Below are 17,161 nucleotides of genomic sequence, written 5' to 3'. Positions count from 1 at the left end.
TTTGCTTACTTGATCTACCTTTCCAACATCCTTGGAAAAGCTACTAAGAAAAGTAAGTAGATTGAGGACAAAAAAGCTTTTCTTACGCAAATAAAAGTGTTTAAAGAAATTCCCATCAACCTGAAGTAATGAAAAGACCTATCTTTCAGCCTTTGAAAAAGATTTGTAATAAAAATAGGATTAGATATAGCAGGGAAGTGGTTCGTTGGTTTACTGTAGGAATGAGGGGAATGATCCTGTAATTTAACAATTCTGAATATTAACCCAAAACTATATTGTCACATATCTTGCTTTTCTTCCTTGGAATTCCTCTAAACATGTTATTTAAAATTGATTTGGGGCAGAAAGTCATGTTGGATAACTTGCATGGAGGACTGTGTCATTCTAGAAAGCTTTCTCTCCATATTAAAAAAGGCATGGATAGAGATTGAATTATTTCTATTATATATGGATAGAGAAAATTATTTCTGGCAGATTTTTGGCAGTACAAAATTATTTCTGGCCTAAAAACAAAATATAGAAGTAGTAATATTTTTAACCTATTATTTGCTCAGTCCTATCAATTATTTCTTTGCATTCATATTCTACCATCTCCCTCCCCCATTAAAATATAAGGTCTTTTTTAGTAGATATGATTAAATTCTTTTGGCATGAGGGGAAGCAATTGGGGGTTAAGTGAATTGCTAATAAATGTTTAGGGCCTAATTTGAACTCAGGTCCTCCTGACTCTAAAACCAATGTCTACCCACCTAGCTTCTTTGTACCTGTGTCCCCTAAGTCTACTATATAGTAGACAATAAGTGCTTGTTGATTGATTGCTTGCAAATTTTTTTGCAGGCAATTTCTGCTGTCAGCCATCCTACTCTGCATTCTAATTACCTTTTCCCTACACTATTGTGATCATCTCCTAACTGATTTTCTCTTCTTTAGTCTCTCCCCTCTCCAATCCCTTCTTCACACAAGCTGCCAAAGTAATTATGCTAGATCATATAATTCCCTGAGTGAAAACTTTCAGTGCCTGGGATAAAGTACAAATATTCAAGGCTCTCCACAATCTATCTCCAAATTCCCCCTCCTCAATCTTATTTCATATTATTCTGCCTATCCATCTTCATGTCATCCACCTTCCAACAAAATTTGACTATATATTTTCTGATTCTGTGATCACACAGAACAGTATCAGACTCTCTGAACTGTCTAGTTCCTGGCATCAAGGAAATAGGAATGGTAAGACATCCATGCAAATAGCAAAAATGAAGCAATTAGTAACAGGAATCAAGAATGGTACCAAAAAAAGTTCTATAGAAATTTGAAAGAAAGAGAAAAAAGAGAAGCAAAAAGAAAGGAAAGAAGGAAGGAAGAAAAGAATGAAGGAAAGGAGGGAGGGAAGGAGATAGGGAGGAAGGAAGGAAGGAAGAAAGGAGAAAGGGAGGAAGGAAGGAAGGGAGGGGAAGGGGAGACAGGGAGGAAGGGAGGAAGGAAAGAAGGAAGGGAGGAAGGAAGAATAGGAGAAAAGAGGGAGGCAGGGAGGGAGGGAGAAGGGAGAAGAAAGACAGAAAGAGATCACTTCCAGCTCAGGTAGGCAATAAGAATAATTTCATGTAGATAAGGACAGGTTGATCTTTCTGGTACCTTATTTTGAATGTCACTCTCATTCTTTTTAAAAACATTCACAGGCTCACCATTGCCTACATATCAAAAAAAAAAAAAAAAAAAAAAAAAAATTGTGCCACACCATCAAACTGCCAAATTACTTCACAGAGCTAGGAAAAAAATTACTAAATTCATCTGAAAGAACAAAAGGTCAAGAATTTCAAGGTAATTAATGGAAAAAAAAATGCAAACAAAGGTGGCCTAGCTGTGCCAGACTATATTATAAAGCAGCAGTCATCAAAACCATTTGGTACTAAGAAATAGAGTAGCAGATCAATGGAATAGATTAGATTCACAAGATACAATAGTTGATGACTATAGTTATCTAGTGATTGATAAACCCAAAGATTCCAGTTTCTGGGATGAGAACAAAAATTTCCTTTGATAAAAATTTCTGGGAAAATTTGAAAAATAGTATAATGAAAACTACACACTGACCAGTACCTAACACCCTATACCAAAATAAGGTCAAAATGGATTTAGATATAAAGGGTAAAACTATAAGCAAATTAGGAGATCTGTGGAGAAGATAGAAATTCATGGCCAAGAAGAACTAGAGAACATTACAAAATGAATAATTTTGATCATATTAAATTTTTTAAAATTTGTGTAAATAAAACCAATATAGCCAAGATTAGAAGGGAAGCAGAGAACTGCGGGGAGGAGGGGGACAGAATTTATATCTAAGAGTTTTGATAAAGGCCTCATTTCCAAAATATATAGAGAATTGACTCAAATTTATAAGAATATAAACTATTCTCCAATTGATAAATGTTCAAAGAATGTGAACAGACAATTTTCAGAGGAAAAAATTAAATCTATTTCTAGTCATAAGAAAAAATGCTCTAAATCATTATTGATTAGAGAAATGCAAATTAAGACAACTGATTTACCACTTTACATTTCTCAGATTGGCTAAAATGACAGGAAAAGATAATGATAAATATTGGAGGGAATGAGGGAAAACTGGGACATTAATACATTGTTGATGGAATCCAAGGGAATGATATTCAAGAAAGTGAATTTATCTAACCATTCTGGAAAGCAATTTGGGCTATCACACTATGCTTACCCTTTGATCCAGCAGTGTCTCTACTGGGTCTGTATCCCAAATAGATAAAAAAGAAAAAAGGACTCATGTGCGCAAAAATTTTGCAACAGGAGAGGAACTAGAAACAGAGTGAATGTTCATCAGTTGGAGAATGGCTGAATAAGTTATGGTAAATGAATGTTATGGAATATTATTGTTCTGTAAGAAATGACCAGCAGGCTGATTTCAGAAAGGCCTGGAGAGACTTACATGAATAATGCTGAGTGAAATGAGCAAAACCAGGAGATCATTGTACATGGCAACAGCAAGATTATACGATGATCAACTGTGATGGATTTGGCTCTTTTCAACAATAAGGTGATTCAGGCCAATTCTAATAGACTTGTGATGGAAAGAGATATCTGCATCAAAGAGTAGACAATGGGGACTGAATGTGAATCACAACTTAATATTTTCATCTTTTTTTTTTTTTTGGTTGTTGTTTGCTTACTTGTTTTTTCTTCTCATTTTTCCTATTTTGATGTGATTTTTCTTGCACAGCATGATAAATATGGAACTATGCTTAGAAGAATTGTACATATTTAACTTATATTGGTTGCTTCTAGGGGAAAGGGAAGAGGGAGGAAGAAAAAATTGGAACACAAGGTTTTGCAAGGGGGAATGTTGAAAACTATCTTTGCATGTATTTTGAAAAATAAAAAAAAAACAAGTATTTTTTTTAAAGCTCATACTTATTATTCTGACATAAAAGGTCTTCCCCCATTCCTCCTCCTTTCCATTACACCCAACCAATTTAGCACTAACCTGTCCTTCTGGCATTATTTTATAAAGAAGATTTTAGTTATTTTTCCCCAGCAATTAAAAAAAATTTGTTTAAAAAATTCAGACCCTATTCTTGCATTCAAATTATTTGCATTTTTTCTATTTTTCCTTATTATATATTTCCCCAGTGTTGAGCACATTGCCTGCCACATAGTAGATTTTTAACAAATTTTTATTGACTAACTGATTGACTGGGGCTTTTCTCCTTTTTTAGTAGATGAAAAATACTTCAAGGACAAACTGAATTTAAAAAACACTTCTCTTTTTCTTTTATCAGTTCATATAGGTTTGACATCCCCTCCTTCCCACCCCACCCCCAGTTCTTTGGGTATAATGAATCAATGATCTTCCCTCTCCCCTGCCCATACACAGTTGACGCAAATAAGGGCAGAATTTGAAAGAGACTTCCTTCCCACTAAATCTACTTACTTTTGCTTTCCTAATTTATGGTGTTTCAGCAAAACAGCAATGTGGAAATTCTAGCTCCTGCAACACGTAGTTCTTACATTCTTCTCACATAAATGAAATTGCAACAACTTCTTGCCCCCTGGATTCTGGAGAGCCTGACCTTATCATGGCCTTTACATGGGCCTGTTGTCATAATATGCTGTGCATTAGAAAAGCCCTTTAAGTTAGACTTCAGAGAAGAGTTTAAAAATTCATCTTGCTTCTTTCTTTACAAAGGTGAAAGACTGACTTAGGGTGCAGAATATTGTATATAATGTCAGATTCAGCTACTATGGATCCTTTTACTGATGCTAGAACTGAAGTGTAGTACAATGGAAAAAACTTGGAATGAGATAGCACAGGTTATGCTCACTCATTCAGTCACATCCAACTCTTTGTGATCCTATGGACAGTTCACTTTACAGATAATTAGGCAAACAGGATTACGTGCCTTCAGCAGGGTTACAAAACTAATAAGTATCTGAGTCTGCCTCCAGGCCAGGTCTCATCTAGCTGCCCTAAGAAACTGGTGGGAATTGAACTAAGAACAGCTAAGGTCTAAAGTGAGAAAGGTCTAGATTCCTTCTAGATAAAAGATAATGAGTTTAAATGAAAAGAAAAATAAAAATTCTAATTACTTAATTTAAAAAAATCTAATTACTCAGATATTCTTGAGCAGGATGGAAAGGGAATATAATTTTGAGCAAAGCTAAAAGTATGGGGTCACATAACTGAATGTGGGGGCAATGAAAAATTTGATAATAGTAAAAAGTATCAAATATTCTTCCAATATTTAAATTTTTATATAAATAAATAAGCACATTCATATTGTTAGTATGAAAATTTGCTTTTGTCTTTAATAAATGATAAATTATATGTATACCAAAGGATTGTTTCAAAATAAATTTCTTTATGATTATCAGTAAATGTTTGGTTTGCATACCTATTTTACATATTTTTATATCTTGTATACCTATATATTGAGGTTGTATAAAAATTTCTCTGGTTAAAAGACATCACAAGTGGAAAAAGTTTAAGAAACCTTGACTTAAAGAAAAAGTGTACTTTGACTTTAAGTCAAGAGAAACCTCAATTACTCTCTACCACTTACCATTAATTGAGTCACAATTTCATTTTCTGTAATATTGAGATAATTATCACTAGATTTTAAGTTTCTTGAGGCTAGGAACTGTTTTTTATTTCTTTTTTTATCTTTTGTGCAGTACTTGCCATATAGCAGACACTAAATAAAATAAATTGATTGGTTGAATGATTGAATGAATTGTGCCTGGACTACTTACTTTGCAGGGTTATTATAAGAATCAAATAACATCATAGATTTAGAGCTGGAAGGCATTGGAAAGCTTCTTAAACTTGAGGTTATGACTCCTTATGGGGATAATTGTAATTATGCCATGAAAAAGCACTCTGGTTTTATATGGCAGCTGGAGAGCAGGTTGAAGAATCTAGTCTGGTGTCTCAGGAATGGTTGCTCTGGTTGCCATGAGGATGGATGCCTTAGAGAAATGGACTGGGCACTTACAACTTTGGAATCCTAGAGTTAGAAGGTTCCCCAGAGATCATTTAGTCCTACTGTTTGCCTGATGTGAACCACATTCTACAGAAATGTTCATCTACATGTGTCTAATGATTGGAGAATGATCATATTGTGATTTGAATATATTTATTTTATTTTGTTGTTTTTTAAAATTTATTTATATTTGTTTTTTTAATTTTGAATTCCATACTCTCTCCCTTTCTACTGCTCCTTTCCTCCCCACTGAGAAGGCAAGCAATTTGATACAAATTATACATGTGAAATCAAATTCCAAATTAGCCATATTGAATATAAAAAAAACACAAGAAAAATAAAGTAAAAAAATTATACTTCAATTTGCACTCAAAGTTCATTGGTTCTTTCTCTGGAGGCAGATAGCATTTTTCATCATGAGTCCTTTAGAAATTTCTTGGATCATTGTATTGATCAGAATAACTTTTCCCCTTTTTGATCTCTTCAGGCCTAGAAGTGGGTCAAAGTTGAGTGATTTGAGTGGGCATTGGGGTGAGGAACATAGTTCCAAATCACTTTCTATTTCTAATTGTTATATAAATTCACAGCTCCACCAATAATACTTGCTGTCCTGCAACCTGTCTATAATTTCATTTTTTTTTTTGTCACTTTTATCAATATGATGGTGGAATCTCAGAATTGGTTTAATTTGCATTTCTCTTATCATTAGTGATTTGGAGCATTTTTTTTCATGAACCATTCATTCAGCCATTCCCCTTAGTTTCCAGTTCATTACTATTTTTAAAAAAACTGTCATAAATATTTTTGTACTTATTGATCTATTGTCAGCTTGGATTTCTTCCTATGAAAACTATGTGTTCATATCCTTTGACACTTTATCTATTAGAAAATAAATATTGTTCTTATATATTTGAACCTATATTTTACATATGAGACCTTCAGAGAAACTCACTAAAGATTCCCCCACACCTAACCATAATGAGAAATTATTATGTTATTATAATAATAAGCAATTTCCTTAAGCAAAACAAAACAAAACAAAAAAGAAAACTGCATAGTTTTTCAGGCTGGCTCTCTGGAAAATACAGATAAGCCCAGTTAACACTTTCCTCAATAAGATTTTCCATTATACAGAAGAGGACCATATTTAATAGTCATGCCAGTATCTTGCCACTGGAGTCAGATGGTCCTGGAGGAGAAATTGAGAGTGGTCACTTTGCACAGCTCACCCTCACTCAAATTCAACTCACTTGCATGTCATGGCATCATCTCCCTGATGTCATGGTCCTTTTCAAAAATGAAAGACAAACAATAATCATTAAGCAGTCAGTTTTCAATTATCTTATTATGGCAAAACAGAGGGGGAAAGAAAATACAAGAGATAAAACAGGAGTCTAGGGAAAGCAGCCCAGTGGTACAAATAGCTCTAGGGACAACAAAGCAGTAGTGATGAAGTGGACAGCAACTAAGCTTTAATTCTTCTTTTTTTCTCTCTATTCCTGGGACAAGTATACATGTTTGACAGTATTTCTTGTGAATTTATTTGATTTCTCTCTAGCTGTTATTTTGAAACTAGTTTTCAAAAATGACTAATCTTAGCCATTAAGTGATTTAAGTATTTCATTAGTCAAATGCAGCAGAGAAAAAGACAGTGAACTGGGGGAAAGAAAAATGCTTAGGAGTGGGAGGGAGAGGGAAAGGATTGTTTATTTTATAATATTTCAGGGCAGGGAGAAAACAGAGCTGAATTATTTTTAGATGAGTTTAACAGCTTTGGTTTCAAGTGGGTCAGGAGTCACTGTAACTGAGTTGACAAATAGTACTTTGACTACTTTTTTCCATTAGCTTAGGAAGGAAAGAAGGGTTGAAAGGAATACTATTCCTCCTTTGGGATGAATAGGAGTAAGTAGATGACAGAGGAATTGCTGGGGAGAAATAATATCATCCACAAAAGGATGGGATAGGAGAGAGAGAAGAGTGATTAGCCCTCCACATCATCAGGACAATACACTACCTTACCTCACTTCTAGATGTAGTAGCTGGAATGAAATATATTATTGTCCTGGACAGAAACTTCTACAGAGAACAGGAAAATGTCCAGGAATGCCTTACTTCTTCCATTCAGTCTTTTCAGGAAGCTTTGCCTGCCCCAGTCATTAGAAGAATTTGATTCACTGAAGTTTGCTCTCTTTGTATGGTTTAGTTGTGAGGGGTGCAGTCAACAAACAACTTTTAAGTTTTACGGAGTGGGGTGAGAAAAAGAAGAAAGGAATAAAGCAACCAGAAAAGCAATAAAAGAAAAAATAAGGAAACCCATAGACACGACCATCAATAAACAGGCTGGAATACTCAGTAACTGACTAATTAATGATCTTGGAGGCCAGAGAGTGGTAAAACCTCCCTTCCTTGACTTGACTGACTTGATGGAATTGGGAGAATATAAATGTTAAGGGGAATATCCAAATTACCTAACAGATTACTACTATGAAAGATGGGAGTTGCCTCCTTTGATTTATTGTGTAACTAGAACAAAATGATGTCTTTAAATCTGACCAGATTAAGACACTTCCTGGTCTTTTTAGCTGTGTCCAAAGGATAAAGATTCATTCATAGTGTAGGAGTCAGGAATTGAACCAGAAGGTGGGGTATTTCCCTTTTTTATCCCAATTCCCAGAAATGGGCCTTAGGATGTTTCTCTTCTGTTTAGTTTATCCTCAGTTTCAGGTGCCTTGGTGATCTCAGAGATTCAAGCTATGATGAGGTTTGAGTTAAGATTGCAGTCTTAAAATATTGTACCCTGGCATGGTAGTCTTGGGTTTGGGACTGTGCTCTAAAGGAACCAAGGTAATATATATTGTTATACCTTTTGAAGCAAATATTATTTTGTATAAGCTCATCTTTCCCTCAGTGGCTAAATGGAACAGGTTTGAAAAGTCTAAAGACTGCCTAATCCCTCTAAAATACCAGAGAACACTGGGGGAGGGATAAAATGTTACATTCCTGGTCTCAAGGAAACAAAATGAAAGGTGACACTTTGCAACACTCTTTCTTAGGAACGTGACACACCCAGAGCTGTGACTTAAACCACATCAACCATACAAGCCTCACCCAACAAAACAGGCACTTGTTACTTCCTGATACCTATTTTTTTTTTTTGTTTTGCTTTGTTTAATTAATTTCCCTCTTCCTGCTCAACCAATGATTAGTCTCTACAGATTTGTTTGTTTGTTTGTTTGTTTTCTCTTTACAATTTCCACACTACAGCTGTGGGGAGAGATCATAGGCTCCTGATCAAAAACAAGAAGAGACCTCAGAAACCATTATTCCAAGCTCCTTTTGCAGATGAGATGTGTTCCTACTTTGGAAGTTGCTAAATAATTCTCAGTAAATATTCCTTTGTGAAATTTAATTGAGCTACAGGCAAACATGAATCTGCCTTCAATAAGGATCACACAGTAAGGCAAGCAAGTCATGGTCTATTTAAAATTTTTCTTTTTAAATAAGCATTTATGAACTAGATACCAGCATTTTAGGAATGCAAAATTCATACTTCTTATATTAGTGGCAATTGTTGTTGTTTGTCCTTTGTTCTCTAAGAGGACCATGATATCAGAGACATAATGCCACGGCATGCAAATTTAAGTGAGGATTTAAGTGAGGGAAGGCTGTGCAAGGTCACCTACCTCACTTTCCCTCCAGAGCCATCTGGATCCAGTGTCAAGATATAGATCAGGACAATTGGAGATGGCCCTAGAAATACTTACGTTAGGTACAATTATACAATAGTTAGCAACACCACTATGTCTAATGCTTCATGACATCACCAGGTTTTCTTGGCAAAGATATCAAAGTGGTTTACCACTTCCTTCTCCAGTAAGACCCTGTTTTACAGATGAGAAACTGAGGCAAATAAGGGTTAAGTGACTTGCCCAGGGTCACACTGCTAGTATCTTTGATTGGATTTGAATTCAAATCTTTTTGATTCCAGACTCAGTACTCTATCCACCGTACCATCTAGCAGCCCCTAATTACTCGCATACCTACATTCAAAAAAGGAAAAATAATAATAAAGAAACTTGTTTGACTTGTGAAGCATTATATCTCAAAACAAGACAGAAAAAAGTTGCAAGTTTTTCTCCATTGGATCTCCAAAACTAGAAAATCCAATAAAAACAGTCATTGGTACAGACTCTCTCATTTGAGCTATCTTAAATCCATATTTAATGTGTTTACCCCAATATCAATTACCAATAACTACTGTCCTGATATTTTGATCAGTTCATAGTTTCCCAATCACTTAAAAGTCATTAACATCAATTAATTATTACAAGGGAATATTTACTGAGAAGATAAAGCAAAACCCGAAGTGAAAAAAAAATAGCAGAACTGGGGCACACTCATTTCTATCACCTAGGTCCCTGTGGAGAATGTATTTAAACTGAAATGGTTGCTACAAACAGCCCTCCTGCCAAATTCAATTCTAGGTGTGACAGCTAATAAATAAGTGGCTCTCTTGGATGGGTGACATGGTGTCTTAACCTCAAGGTCAATTCACTGCAAAGCTGAGTCATTTAGGTTAGGGCTGGCTCAATGTTGTTTGGTGCTGGTGCTGGTTCTGGTGCTGGTTCAGTTTTTCAGAGGGATATGATTCTTTGTGACCCCATCTGGAATTTTCTTGGCAAAGATACTGGCTGGAGTAGTCTGCCATTTCTGTCTCTAACCCATTTATAGATGAGAAAACTGAGGCAAACAAGATTAAGTGTCCTATCTAGGGCCATATAGCTAGTGTCTGGGACCAGATTTGAATTCAAGATGACTATTAGAATTCTCTTTGTTGTACATGCCAACTGCTGAATCTCTGAAGCTCTTCTAATATTCTGTCCATTTTTTTTTTCTAATAACCATTAATCCAAGACTAGGAGAAAAGAAACACAGCACAGAAAAAGAAATGAGATACCATGTGTTCAAGGATCCCAAGGGGTTGAGGTGAGAAGATAAAACAGCCAGTAGCAATCCCTGCTACCCCCTTCTCCACATGAAAGCACACAGCAGTTCTTGCTTTACTTTCTACCACTAGGGAAAAGGATTTTTTTTTTTTTGGTTGCTGCTTTTTGTATGTCCATTCAGCTCCATCTCAGCAGCCAATTAAAGGACTTTCCCACTCCCATAAAGTAAATCAACAGGAAATATTCAAAGAATATTGGCAAATCCTGAATCAGGGAACAAGGATTTATTCATTGCACTTTTTCAGAAGCCTCCACTTGGATCTGCAGCAAGCAGAGGACCCTGCAGATACTCCAAGGACTGCATAGTCCTTCCCCTCCATTATATTATCTTCCTTCCAAACCTAAATTTTTGTTTCATTCAAATTTATTCTTTTTACTGCAGCCAAATCAGTGTTCTTTTTTTAAGTGAAAATTTTTTTATTTTATTTTTTCCAATTACATAGAATAATTTTTAATATTAATTTTTTAAAATTTGAAGTCCCAAATTATCTTTCTTTTTCTCTTCACCCCTCCTTGAGAAGGCAAGCAATATAATATAGGTTATACATGAATAGTTATGCAAAACATATTTCTATTTTAGCCATTTTGTGAAAGAAAACACTGAACAATAACAACAACCCCACAAACCAAGAAAAATAAAGGGGGGAAAAGTATGCTATGGATCTTCATTGAATCTCCATCAGTTATTTCTCTGGAGGTGAATAGTAGTTTTCATCATAGTTCCTTCAGAATTGTCTTGGATCACTGAAGTGCTAAAAATAGCTGTCTGTATTGCTAAGAATAACTGCCTAACAACAGTTGATTGTGATTACAATATTATTGTTACTACATAAAATGTTCTCCTGGTCCTGCTCACTGCACTTTGTGTCAGTTCATACAAGTCTTCCTAGATTTTTCTGAAACTATTCTGGCTCATCATTTCTTATAGTACAACTATATTCTAATAAAATCATATACTACAACTTGTACAGCCATTCCCCAATTGATGGGCATCCCCCCAATTTCCAATTCTTTGTCACCACAAAAAGAGATGTTATAAATATTTTTGTACATATAGAACCTTTTCATTTTTCTTTAATATCTTTAAGATAAAAACCTAGTAATGGTATTGCTGGATCAAAGTGTATATACACAGCTTTATAGACCTCTGGGCATAGTTCCAAATTGCTCTCCAGAATGATTGGATCCATTCACAACTCCAGCAGAGCCTTTGTGTCCCAACTTTTCCTCCAACATTTGTCATTTTCTTTTCTATCATATTAGTCACAAGTCAATATTCTTAAAAGGGCAAGTCAAATTGTATCATTGCCCTTCCTAAAAAGGTTCTGTTAAAATGCTCCCTAAGCAGCTGGATAAAACAGTGAAAGAGCACTAGATATGCAGTTGAGACCCGAGTTCAAATCAAATATCAGACATTTACTAACAGTTCTTTGGACATTTGTGAGAATGATTCTTAGGATGTCATTTAACCTGTATTCATCTCAGTTTTCATCAACAGTAAAATAGGATACTAATAACACTTTACCTCTCAGGGTTATTATGAATCTCAAATAAGACAATATTTATAAAGAAATAAATAGTACCTGACACATTGTTGTTGCTCACTCATTTTCAGTTATGTCCAACTCTTTGTGCCCCACTTGAAGTTTTCTTGGCAAAGACATTGGAGTGGTTTACCATTTCCTTCTTTGGCTTATTCTAGAGATAAGGAAACTGAAGTAATCAGGGGTAAGTGACTTGCCCAGGGTTGTACAGCTAATAAATTATCCATGGCCAGATTTGAACTTAGGAAGATGAGTTTTTTTGACTGTAGGTTTGGCATTTTCATCTGCTTCATTACCTCAAAACTTGACTATGTAGCAGACACAGAAGAGGTGTTTATTAATTGCTTATTTCCTCCTTTGCTCCCTTTTACCTCTAGGACAAAAGTAACATTCCTCTACTTGGTTTTAAAGTCCTTCAGAATCCTGCTACCTCCAACTTTTCCTACTTCATTTACTTATGTTCCAGCCAAATTGGCCTACTTGCCCTTCTTTGAACTCACCATTATTTCTCACCTCTATGTATTTGTCAGCTACCCCATTCACTTAATGAACTTCTTCCTCACTAGTACCTCTCAGCATCCTTAACTTCCTTCAAGATATTTTGTTGTGTTTTTCTCCTTTTAAAATATATAATATGATGGTTCTCTCTGGATGAGAGCAGGTTTCTCGGGGAGATTTACTGGAGGCAATCTTAGTTGCAATTGAAAGTAATAATCACCTCAAAACACAGCCAGGTGATAAAAGTTCAGATCTTTTATTGCATCCAATATAGCCCAGTTAGCTTAGAGGCCTATCTCTCTGCTTGGTTCCAAGAACTCCCTCTGAATGTCAACAAAGAGATCTAACTCAGTTTCAATTGATCAATGATGGACAGAAGTAGCTACACCTAAAGAAAGAAACTGGGAAATGAATCTAAACCATTTGCATTTTTGTTTTTCTTCCCGGGTTATTTCTACCTTCTGTATCTAAGATATACTGTGGCATATTTAACATATATAGGACTGCTTGCCATGAGGGGGAGGGGGTGGAGGGAGGGAGGGGAAAAATCAGAACAGAAGTGAGAGCAAGGAATAATGTAAAAAATTACCCTGGCATGGGTTCTGTCAATAAAAAGTTATTTAAAAAAATAATAATAAAAAAATTTAAAAAAAAAAAAAAAAAAAGAGTCTTGTTCTCCAACAGTTAGGGCTGGAGATAGTCTCGTTCAGCCCTGGGACCAAACCACAAATCCATTTGGTCCCAGTAAATCTCTCCATTTAATAAACTATTAAATTGTTCTCTAATCTTTGTCTTGCTCAGTTTCTCCGGCATTACAATGCTAAGTGAAATGAGCAGAACTAGGAGATCATTATACATGGTAACATCAATATTATATGATGATTAATTCTGATGGACATGACTCTCTACAACAATGAGATGACTGATGCCAGTTCCAAAGGGCTTGTGATGAAGAGAGCCATCTACACCTAGGGAGAGGACTATGGGAACTGATGAGGATCACAACATAACATTCTCATTCTCAAAAATAAATAAATTGCTTAATAATAAATTGGTTAAAAATAAATTAATCAAACTGGTTCTACTCAATTCTTCATCAATGCCTGTCTTCAAAACCATTCCTTTTTGTAATATTGACATTAAAATGTAATTTTTTCTTCCACTCATTTCTTTCTGTATCAAGGATTATCAGATGATATCAATTAGTTCCACTTAAAGAGTTGTTAGTTAAGAGTAAGATGATATAATAAAAACAGTTGGTACAAAATATTCCCTTCCCCACCTCCCACTTAGTCTAGGACACCCTTTTCCACAAACATATGCAAAGTTCAGTGAACTCATGTGGCAGAGGGGTAAGTCACAGTTCCTGAATCCTGGAAATTCTTTTCTACTTTGTGATGTAGGCATTATTCAGCTTTGAGGCGTTCTCTTTGTATAGTCCTGAAACTTCCTTTCCTCAAATTGTCTGATTTGTTCTTGATGTTGAGATTTCCACCAGTCACTATTATCCTACATGTATTACTGGGACACTGATGAGAAATCCATTCTCTTAAACTTTCCTAGGTCACTAGATCCTCTTCTAGGAAGAGGGGGTGGGGAGGAGGAGACAGAAGCTTTTCTCATTTCCCCTCTCCTGCAATTGATTCCCTCCTAGAATCCTATCTGCAAATGCTTTCTCTTCTGGGTTGGCCAGAGACAGGAAGCTGGAAATCCAACGTGGCTTATTATTTTATGGAAAACCTATTGAGTATGACTGAGGCTCTGCAGCCAATCCCAATACACTTCTTGTTCAGCCTCTTTCATTTCATTCAATGACTTTCACTCCCTCCAAATTGATCAAGAATATCTTGAACCTAGAGTGATGCTTTTTATTGATTAATTGATTTATTTAATGGAGATTGCTGGGCCCACTTCTCCCCTACTTCAATTTTATTTATTCAATTGAGAAGTCTTCATCCTCTGTGATTATTGAGGTAGGGGAGATAGGCATACATACTTACAATAAGTCTATGAGACAGGCAATATAAGCATTATAATTTCTATTTTTCCAGATGTAAAACTTAGGCTTGGAGAAATTAAATGAGTTTTTGAAATCCATAGTTAGTAAGTGGCAGAGCCAACATTTCAATCAGGCTTTCCAATAATGATTTTAATGCTCTTTAATATATTATTATATTAAGTTGATCTCATGGGACATGGCACTGCATCAGCACCACTCCAAGTTCTCAAGGAGCATTGCTGAACTCTTTGTGTAGCCATGACAGTGGAAAAATTTAGAATATTTACTTAGAACCAGAATATCCCTGATGAAGAAGAAAAATCATGAAACATCAATGTTGCACTGTAGGGGAATGATGCAGCAAAATAAGTGAGGTCATCTTCAGTTTCTAGCTATGATGCTGCAGAAATGATTATCCCCACCAATGGAATGTCTGAGGGGTCATTGACTTCTGTGGTTGAAACAATCTTTGCAGAGAGTTGTGTTCACTTCTCTTCCAAAAGACCCTAGGGTAGTTTGGGAAACTCTTGCCCCCTAACTAAAAGCCACAAAATTTAAATCCATTCCATTCTGCTTTAACCTGTATTTCAAAAATATGTTCCAATATAATGAATATATTAAGGAATGCTTTGAGCATTACTCAAATTTCAAGTTTGCCTCTACACTATTTCTTCTATAAGAAACATTAAAGATGCAGAGAATGGCACCACTTCACAATAACTCAAAAGCTGCAGCCCTTCCAATAACTACCACTTCTACCTCCATTTTGAACCTTACCTTTGCCTTCTACCCAGAAGCCCAATTTCAGCCTGCAATCTGAGACTGAGGATGTGGCCACTTTATATTGTAGTGCTTATCACGTATGCTACCATACTTTATTGGGCAGCTAGGTGGTACAGTGGATAGAATGCTTAACCCGAAGTCACACTTTTTAAATCTGAAGACTCTTCTTTGGGAGTTCAAATCTAGCCTCAGAGACTTAAGCAGCTGTCACAGAGCAATTCATGTAAATACTGTTTGTTTAAGTATCCTCAGTGAACTGAGAAGGAAGTGACAAACCACTCCAGTCTTTGCCAAGAAAACCACAAATTGAGTCACAGGAGTCAGAATGACTAAAAACAACTGAACTACCATGTTTTAACTAAGTTCCTATTTGTGTGTGTGTGTCACAAAGCTTTTTAGCACTATGACCTCAACTCCATTTACCCCACAACCATAAATGTGGTTTTTACTGTGTGGTTTGCATAGAGTGATATTTTTCAGAGAATATATTTACTGTTGGGAAATTCTTCATCTCAGAAATCCTAACATTCTCCAGGAGAATAATTCCCTCCTAACTTGGTACATTTGACTGGAGGTCAATGAAAAGGCAAGGCTAGAAGATAAAAAAGTTTAATTAGCATCAGGTGACTAGTGTGGACAAGTTCCTCAGTTTAAAGATCCTAATATTAGGGAGTAATTCCTTTCACTTAGATCCATTAGATTGGAAGTCGATAAACAAGCAGATAGAAGAATAAGTTAAGATAGAAGAAAGTTTGATCACATAGCTTTAGGGCAGACAGAAAAGAAGCCTGTTAGAGAGTCCACAAAGCCACTTTCCTTATTTGGGAGGTTGATTAAAAAAGACAAGCTCACTTAATGATTTGTGGAAAACTGTATTAATTATTCAATTAATCTTAATACCTCCTTTTTTTTTTTTTGAGGTCCTCTTGAATCCTCTAACTTTAGTGTCTCCTAAGATAAGGTCTATTCTTGGGGTTGTTTCCCTAGAGTTAATCTCATCAGACCATCTTGGTGGGACAGGAGGCCTTAAATTAATCTCAGCATACTGTAAGGCCCAGTGAGCAACTATCTTTGAGACTGAATCAAAATAACTCTACAGATTCCATTCCTTTGACTTTTAAGGATCTTTTTAAATAGTGGATGGTTCTCCCAACTCATAGCACACATTTTTGTTTTTTTGATTTTTTTTCTATTTGTTCCTCTACTTTGATACTTCACTAGAAGTATCATCATATCTACATGTATGATCTATATATCAAGTTGCTTGTCATCTTAGAAGAGGGGAAGAAGGGAGAAAAAAATGAAAATCAAAATCTTATATATGTAAATATTGAAAACTATCTTACATGTAATGAGAAGAAATTAAATTATTTTAAATAATAAAATAAATAAAAGTATAAAATCATCATCATACATATTTAAAAGGAATAGCAAGTTGTACATAATAGTTCTGTAGTTTCAAGTGTAATTATCTTTTTTTTTAATTCAACTATTTTTTAATTCAATTTTAATTCAACAATTTACATGGTTATAATCCATGTTATGATGCTTATTTGTTTCATAAATTAAAAATAAAAGAACGGTTAGGAAACAATATGAACCCTCCTCTTCCTCCCAAAAATAGTATTATCAAATCAAAACTATTTAATGTATAGGATCACAATATAAGTCTTATTGTTTGTATGGTGAAAAAGGAAGCTTAGTCCAAAGAGTGTTATAGTGATGATCAAACAAAAATATGGAGAACAAATCATCCAAAATTCAGAACATTATCTTAAATAACATCAAATAAACTGTACTGCAATGAACCTGGGAAGGAATAAAAGC

The sequence above is a fragment of the Antechinus flavipes genome, chromosome 2 (assembly GCF_016432865.1).
Source record: "Antechinus flavipes isolate AdamAnt ecotype Samford, QLD, Australia chromosome 2, AdamAnt_v2, whole genome shotgun sequence".
Classification (NCBI taxonomy): domain Eukaryota; kingdom Metazoa; phylum Chordata; class Mammalia; order Dasyuromorphia; family Dasyuridae; genus Antechinus; species Antechinus flavipes.
This window is presented reverse-complemented; position numbering follows the sequence as displayed.